The sequence below is a fragment of the Vitis vinifera genome, chromosome 15, assembly GCF_030704535.1.
Source record: "Vitis vinifera cultivar Pinot Noir 40024 chromosome 15, ASM3070453v1".
Taxonomy (NCBI): domain Eukaryota; kingdom Viridiplantae; phylum Streptophyta; class Magnoliopsida; order Vitales; family Vitaceae; genus Vitis; species Vitis vinifera.
The window spans coordinates 997,214-1,006,246 of NC_081819.1; positions in this window are offsets into that span (position 1 = coordinate 997,214).

Below are 9,033 nucleotides of genomic sequence, written 5' to 3' on the forward strand. Positions count from 1 at the left end.
TGACACCGCAGTCTTATAGATGGCCAGTTCTTGACGAATCTCTTGGTCTCGGGTCTCCATGTGCACAGTTAAGGCCTCCATCCTTGACTCCACACTAGCGAACATGGTCATGACCTTGTCTTGGAAGGACATGAACTCCTCATGTGACACCAACTGAACTTGTGAGCCTAGCACCCCCTCGCGAAGGTCTTGGATCTGCTCCCTTAGATCCTCTAATCCCTTCTCCATGCCTTGCTCGATCAAGTCCACCCCTTCCTAGGTGTGTGCCATGGCTAGCTCTACCTTGGCTACTGTAGACCCTCATTTTTGTCCTCCTAGCACATGTCCTATTAGATACTTGTTCGATACTTCCACAGTAGTTCCTTGGTGGCCCATTGCTATTCATACCACTTTTATTTTCTGAGCCACTTTGGAGACTTTGGTTGATGGATTTATCTAACCCTGTTGTGATTCTTGGCAGCCTTAATTTAGACTTAGGTTTTTTTTTCTTCCTTTTTAGGATAGCTTTAAGGTGCACTTTTAGGATTGCACACTTAGGCATGTTTAGGTCACTTAGGTCCATTTAGGCCTACTTGGCCCTTTAGGCACTTTTAGACTCACTTTTTATATGACTCGCTTGATTGCATGACCTACATGACTTGTGTGGCTTGCATGACTTTCTTTATTATTTTCATTTTATTTTATTTTATTTTATTATATTATAAGTTTTCTAACTCAGATTTCTTGGCTTTTATTTGGTATGAGGAAAGGGGCAGCCATTTTTTTGGAAGGAGAATCACCAGAATTTTGAAAAATGGGAGATTTTATTTTTAGAGGGACAACACATATACTTTTTCCATGTGGGGATCGGCTACAAGAAGGAAAGAAATGAAAGAAAGGAGGAAAGGAAGTAGGATTTTCCTTTTCAGCAAGAAGGTTTTTTGGAAAAGTGGGACTGGCAGCACGCATGAAGGGGGAGAAGACCAGATCCTTGAAGAAGGGGAAAAGACAAAAAGCAGAGGAGGAGATATAGGAAAGAAGGGGGGTTTTTCAGACAGAACTTTCAGCACACATAGAGAAAACGTGGGGGAAGAGATTCATCCTGGAGAGGGGAATTGGAAAAGAGAAGCAGACTTTGCTTCTTTAGAAAAGTTCTAAGGTAAGCTTTTTGTTTATTTTTCTGGCTCGCCTTCCCAATCTATATTCTTCATTCTCTCCTTTTATGATATGGAACACTGTTTGCTTGTTGGGTTGAGGATGGTGGAAACTCTATGTGAACTTCGCTGATTTCTAGTTTTTGTATATGCTCACAGATATTGTTTCATTCCCTACTACTATATTTATTTATTTATTTTTTATCATTTGAACTCAGTGAGACTCTGCTTTATGGTATATTATTTGATGACATTGGTTGCCTTGTTTCTCTTTTACTCCTCTTACTAACCTAAGCCCCTGGATTAACACTTGAAATGGGGCTACGTTAATTGGCATCCTTTGCTTATTCCTATGTGTTTATCCATGTCCTGTTCCCCTATTCATACTATCTTCCAGTCCTTGTTTGCATATTTGGGTGTGTATTCGGGACCGATAGAAGTGCTGATATGAAATATAAAGTGTGTAGCACACGTGGACTACGGAGAATGAAGGGTAGTGATGGAGATTCAAATCGTGTGAATTTGGTTGAATTACAGAAGAAGGTCACCACTTTGAGCCTTCATTACGTAGCATATTGGGATTAAAAGAGTTCCACGCATAGTCCATGATGAAGACAGCCTGTAAGCATAAATGGGTATCCCACGTGGCTATCTTTTGCAGACTAAATGACATTCCCATGCAAGTCTACGCCTTTGTGAGAGACGTGCTGCTATCGAAGAAGCAGCCGCATCCTTGAGACTGTCTACGCACAAGGAGAATCTCCAAAGGGGCTTTGAAGAACTTTACTGGCAACACTGATGGCGGCAGTAGCTCTGCCAACGGCGAAGTCGATCAGTTTGTGGCCAATGAAAGCAACAGCAGTTTTGGGTTCAAAGTACACGTCAAGGATCTGCAGCCACTGTTTGAATTCGATAACGTCATTGAGCTTGATCGCATGGAAATTTATGGGAAAGAGAAAGAGAAAGTGTTTGAGGTTATGAGCAGATCGCATGACAGAATTAATCTTGCTGTCAATACGTGGACTTTCCTTAAACAGACTAAATGCATAACTCAAATGTTGAATCTGAATCAACCGACGAACTCAACCGGAATGGAAAATGAAGAAGTTTACAAGATTTTAATATATGACGAGTATTGCCAAAACATACTCTCTCCTTTAATTCATGTAGAAGAATTTTGTAAACATGGCGTAACCCTATATTTCCTCATTGATAAAGATTGAAAACTTGTGCATGGTGTACCTACCATGTATTTTATCTAACCTAGTCAGTCCAACATTCAGCGAATGCTTCTCACTCACTTTATGATAGCTTCCATCTCAACTTCTCTTCATTAATCCCTCGACTGCTTCTTGAGGATCTTGCATCCGGAACGTTGAATTCAGATTTAGTTAATTGGATTTCTAAGGTGCATGATCAGTATTTGGAGTTTGTCACACTGGAAAAGAATTTGTTTTCGTTGGCACATCAATCGAGCGTTGTTCAGTTGAATAATTCCTCAGCATGGGACCGAGAAATCGAAGAGATAATCGAAATGATTGTGAGTGGATTGTTTTGTGTTCTTGCCGCACTTTCAGTAGTACCCATTATTCGATGCCCCCATGAAAAAAAGAAAAGAAAAAGAAGAGTTGGTATTTTTCATCCATGACTATCACGACTCCTGCTTCTATTGAACGAGAGGACGAAGAGATGTCGGTTCCCCACAGAGAGTTGGCCGACGACCATCAACCTAGGGAAGTTGTTGCACAAGAGCTCCTAAGGGACGCATTCTTCACCATAGAAAATTCGAAGGACTCTGTTTACAATCACATGCAGTTATTCAATTCTGCGCAGAACTCATTTGACTTGCCAGAGTCTCAATCCCATGGCATACCTAGACCCCAAGGCTAAGAAGCTTTCAGTGAGCACTCACATGAAAAACATTAGTGGAACTCCTCATTTTTCCTGCTCTATAATTTGAGAGGTTCAACAAAGATAATCTCTTCAAATTAAAAGGGAAGAAAATTGATGATAATTCAATCTCAATGACCTTGTACAGAGCTGATCCATGTCGAGTAAAGAATATTCATTATGCATTTTATCTTGATTCTGATATTGCACTTTCAATAGTTGGCGAGATGGCTGAACAACTGGATTGTTCTTATGAAGACGTGGCAGTCATAGCTGAGATTCAACTAAGGGTACATCAGACGCAGTTATTGAACAACATCCTATCTCACTGTTGGCTAATGGGAAGAACAGAGCACTGTGGAGCCTCCTCTTTCAGGAATGTCCACTAAAGATGAATACCACAGTTGCTTCAGACGCAAATGACATCAAATCTTTAAAATGCCTTGGATGATGGCGTTGACATGATATCATTATTGCTTCGTGGACCAGCCTCTTCCTATTTCAAAGATGAAATGGCAATTGGCGCCTTCCATGCAATGAAAAAAAAGAAAGAAAAAAGACATCTTTGTTAGTATGGCAGCTGGGAGCGATGGCATGATGTCTACCATGGAAAATGCAGCTCCTTGGACGATGATTGTTGGTGTTTCTGGCATGGATAGACAATTTAGAACTCCATTTGCGCTCGGAAATGGCGCTGGTCAAATAAAACTAACAGCAGTAGTGGACCCTGGTCTCCTCAATGACGTCACCCCAACTGGTTATATTCGCTTTTTGTGTCACGAAGGCTACCGTGGGACAATACTACAAATCCTCACTGATGAGGACATCGAAAATTGCTCCACTATCGGTCAATTTGGAGGCCATGATGTCTTAAACTACCTCCCATGCGTGTGCAGCTTGAGGACCCTAATGCTACTATTTCCGTCACCTTCAACTGCATTATTACAAATGTGGGGTCTTTTGTTTTACTCGGTCTACCAAGCTACTGTGAAAGCCGACGAGGGTCTGAATGTCACTGTGATTCCTTCGATCTTGCGCTTTAAACAATTAAATCAGAGAATATCCTTTCAGGTTACGGTAATGGGAAAACCACTGATGAGGAACTCACGTCAATTGTAATGGAAAACTATCAACATTCAGGGCCTCAACACGGTCTTGAAAGCTTTTCTACTAGAGAAGCAATTTCTCTAACTCCTCAGAAAAGGCTACTTTAGGCTATGAATTCCATCGACCAGAGTGATAACTTGGGACCTTACAAATGTAAAATTAAGTTACGCTTTGCAAAACGGACTAAGGGTAGGACTTCATCAGCATAACCAGATCTCGTGAGAGATGAAGTGGATATTGGTCCGAGAGGGTATGAACAAAGTAGTAGAAATGAAGTCGCTGTTATTTCCGGGCAGAGCATCAGGAGAGGAAGGAATAATATGAAAAGTTCCTATCCAACGGGCAAGGTTCCCCAGCTTTCTCATGGGCTATCACATCTTAACAATACGTGTATTTCCAGCCAAAATTATTCAGAGTGTCACTGCATTTTCATAGAGACAGATGCATGACGTGATATGTCTCGCAACAAAGCTCACGAGAGGGTTGAAATCCACGCACAGGACACAAAATCAAAATTGGGCAGCAAACAGAACAAAACGCGAGTCACCTTCGAGCTGTGTATCCATGACATGATTATCCTGCCCAAATAATGCAAAGATATTTATCGAAATTGTGAGTCTCCCTATCTGTCCAGTCTTTGATGTGATGCAGGCAATGGGGCCCATTAAGAGTCAATTTGCGTTGATGATTATGAGAAAGAAGCTTTCCTTTGTGACATGCCATGGTCATTATTAGCGAATGCTGCACTTGCGTCTATATTCCGGAGGATTTTTAGAAGCACTCTTATCCAAGGTGATTCAATTGTGTTGACTCTCAGTCAGGCTCAAGAAGTTGTGAATTAAAAAGTTTAGGATTCGGTCCAGATTTCTTTTTTGAATGGTGGTTTGCCGTTGTAGTTGGAGTGAAAGACATCAAGAACGTAAAAAGAGAGTTCAAAGTTATTCAAATCAGGGTTTAAGCCGACTGAATTGACATTTGGCTTGAATATTAAAGAAAAATAAATGAATCTCCAGATTTGTGGCTGAGATGGCTAAAAGACTTAAAGTAATGGAAGGCAAAGTAATAGAGTTTCGAATTAATGCATGCCTTAGGTTCCATGAAAAGGAGTGTAGGTTCCTTCAGCTAGACCTAGAAGCATTATTCCAGGTTCTGCAGAGTCTCAAACAAGGGACTAGACAGGCAACTTATATGATCAGAAAGCACAGACATAAAAGGAAAATTCAGATCAGAAAATGAGTTATAGAACAGGGAACTTAATCTGAAATTGAGTCTTACGTCTCCACCAGAAGCTTCTGTTGATAATTCGGGTTGTGATCCTGAGAAACTAGAGTTGAATTGAAGCCCTTTTTTTTTTCAGATGAGGTGGCATCCTAAAATCCAGTGAACATGGGCTCTGAAACGAATACATTCAGTTTCTTTCCAGACAACCAGTGATCTACAAAATCCTCCTTATGCAATCTGTTTCAGCAATTTAGTCTCAGGTGCACCTCCAGACCTTACTCACATAGTGGTCACCTTGCCACACATCATACTCCTCCTAATGTTTCTTCTTCTTCTTTTTGTGATCTTACACATTTTAAATCTGGATTTCAAAATCTTTTTCCGTAAAAAATAACTCTAGTTTTATTTAAAATTCCCTAGGAGTTTATAAGCACAAAATCCAGATTCTAACAAACTATTTTGCTACCATTTTCCTTCTAGTATGTGTTTTCACTATTTTCTACTAATCTTCATGATTTTCTCGTTTTTCTTCAACAAGCATGAACAAACCTCATGATTCCAAACAATGGATTTCATAGAATCAACTCATGCGAAATTAATTAGGGCTTTGGTGGGGGCCCGACATTCATGACATTTTCTTCGATATTGTTTGCTTGATATCTGATTGATTTTCGATTCCTCTTGATGATATACATGAATTTGTTCCGTATTTATTGTTGAGCTTCCCTTGTTTTCCATAGACTATGGATGCTCGTTAATTAGGTATGCTTTTTCTATCCTCCAACTCTAAAATTCTATGAATGTGAATGTTATCATGAGCCATGTTTGATGCCATACTTGATTGTCTTGATGCTTGTTTGATCATCCTTGATAGAATGCATGTCGTGGGTCATATTTCTGAATTAACCATTGATGTTTTATGATAGCGCTTAAGAAGTGATTCAGGTACGTACCCTAACTCTCCTTTATCGTGGTTGATCTCCTTATTTAGCATGCTATTTTCTAAAATCACCTAGCTTACTTAGGTATCCATGATCAACCATTTAATTGCCACGTTTCTCTCAACTTAATCAGTAGAGACCTTTATAGAGCTTAGAGGGGTGCTACCTCCTAGAGGTATCTTCCCAATAAGTAACCTGATCCCCGGACTTAGACTCGGGTTTTTCAAAGACATGCTTTTCCAAAAATTATGGAGTCATTTTTTTTAGGGTTTTATTTCTTGTTTTATTTTCCCTTTAAAATAAAAATAAAATAAGTGGGGACTCCGACTTTTTTCCAAAATTAATTTTTCACAAATAAAAAGCGAGTCTCACCGATCAAGTGGGGGCGCACGTGAAAAATGCGGGTCCACAGCTAGCCTTGCCTCCATGTTGGCTAAGGCGTCATGAGACTTATCCTTCCTGCCTCGGCCCCGTGCAGTATGCTCCATCTCCCTTCCACGGGTTTGCTCGCTAGTCTCCTCCACATTAGAGTCCGACATGCTTCCTTTGCTATGCCCACTTAGTAACCGTGCTCTGATACCGCTTGTCACGGACTTAGTCGTTCACTAAGCTCGTGCGGCACTTAGGCAAGTCAAGATGCTTGATCTTGCTAAGTCAGCCTTGCTCCCCAATGCTTAGCTTGCTCGGCTAAGACACTCGTGACTCAAAAGCTTAAGAAGCTTAGTAGGCAACTCTTTAAAGAATGGAAGTTTTTACTAACTCAAGGAAACCTTTACAAGTGCTTGGTGCCTTGGCCAAATGAGGCCCTCACCTATTTATAGGCACCAATGGAACTCTCTGGAACCTTGGAGGGTTCCTTACAACTCAAGACTATTCTAGAATGTCCTACATCATTCTAGGTACAAGCCTACGTACAAGGATATACAAGAGACTTCTGGAATTCTCTAGAAAGCCCCGGACTCCTCTCATGCCTTCCACCATAGTGTAGAATTGTGTGGATTCCTCTAGGCTTTTCTAGAACCTTCCACACTCTTCCCACTCTAGGAGTCTCCAGAAGCTTCCTGGCTCTATATAAGCCCATGGGGAGGCTCATTTGAATCAGCTTGTGACATTAAGGTGCCTAAGTGAACCTAAGGTGCCTAAGTGGGCCTATGGTGCATAAGTGGGCCTATGGTACATAAGTGGGCCTATGGTGCATAAGTGGGCCTATGGTGCATAAGTGGGCCTAAGGTGCCTAAGTAGGCCTAAGGTGCCTAAGTGGGCTTAGGGTGCCTAAGTGGGCCTAAGGTGGTGCCTAATGGGCCTCAGGCGCCTAATGGGCCTAAGGTGCCTAAGTGGACTTAGGATGGTGCCTAATGGGCCTAAGGTAGTGCCTAACGGGCCTAAAGTGCCTAAGTGGGCCTAAGGTGGTGCCTAATGGGCCTAAGGTGCCTAAGTAGACCTAGGGTGGTGCCTAAATAGGACTGCTAAGAGTCACAATGGAGTTAGGTAAATCCCTTAACCAAAGTCCCCAAGGTGGCTTAGAAAAGATAGGCTACACGAGTAGTAATGGACCATTAGGAAATTGCTGTAAAGTATTGAACAAATACCTAATATGACATGTTCTAGGAAGACAAAATGGAGGGTCTACACACATGCTAATATTATAGCACATTATCCAAATACCCAAGTATCATACACTTGCTCTATTGATATGTCCTCTATTAACTATGATAATTGTCCTTCTCTTGAGTGGAATGTTCCTTAAGGGTAGAAGGAGCAATTTCCTAAGTTACGCATTTTAGCTCCTTTGAAGTACTATGTCCATATTCCTTTTCTAATTCACATAGTTTGGTCTGATCAACTTCTTAGTAGTAAGAATGAGATTAATCATATTATAAGGCATAATATCTATAACATAAATAAAAACTATGCTTTAATAAAACAAGTTGTAGACCTTCCACTTTGTCATCTTAGCTCATGCCCAATTAGGTGTTCTTTCAGTACTCCACAACAACTCCTTGGTAGCCCATTGCTACTCATATAATTTACCTTTTTGAGCCACCTTGGAGACTTTGGTCGAGGGATTTATCTAGCCTCTCATTGTGACCCTTGGCAGCCACGAGTTAGATCTAGGATTTTCATTTCTTTCACTTATACACTTCTTAGGCACCTTTTGGCTTGCACACACTCACCTGAGGTCACCTAGGCACCTTCCAAATTACACACACTCACCTTAGGTCACCTTAGGTCACTTAGGACCATTAAGTCACACCTTGGGTAACTTAGGCTCACCCTAGGTCACCTAGGCACATTACACTTCACCTAGATTCACCTATGGCACATTTAGGCTCAACATAGGCCACCTAGTCACATTACACTTCACCTAGATCACTAAGTGCATTGTCCTGATCATTCTAGGTCACTTAGACACTTTCTTGATCGCCCTAAGTCACTTAGGCACTATCTTGATCACCTTGGATCACTTAGGCACCTTTTAGGACCACCTAGACCCACTTAGACACCCCTAGGCCCATTTAGGCCCACCTAGGATCACTAAAGCCCACCTAGGCACACTTAGGTTCATTAAAGTCCATCTAGGCACACCTAGCTCATTAGGCACCACCCTAGGCCCATCTAAGTTCACCTAGGTTCACCTAGACCCATTTAGGCTCACCTAGGTTCACTTAGGCTCACCTAAGCACACCTGACCCATTAGGCACCACTATAGGCCCATCTAAGCTCACCTGGCTCATCTAGAC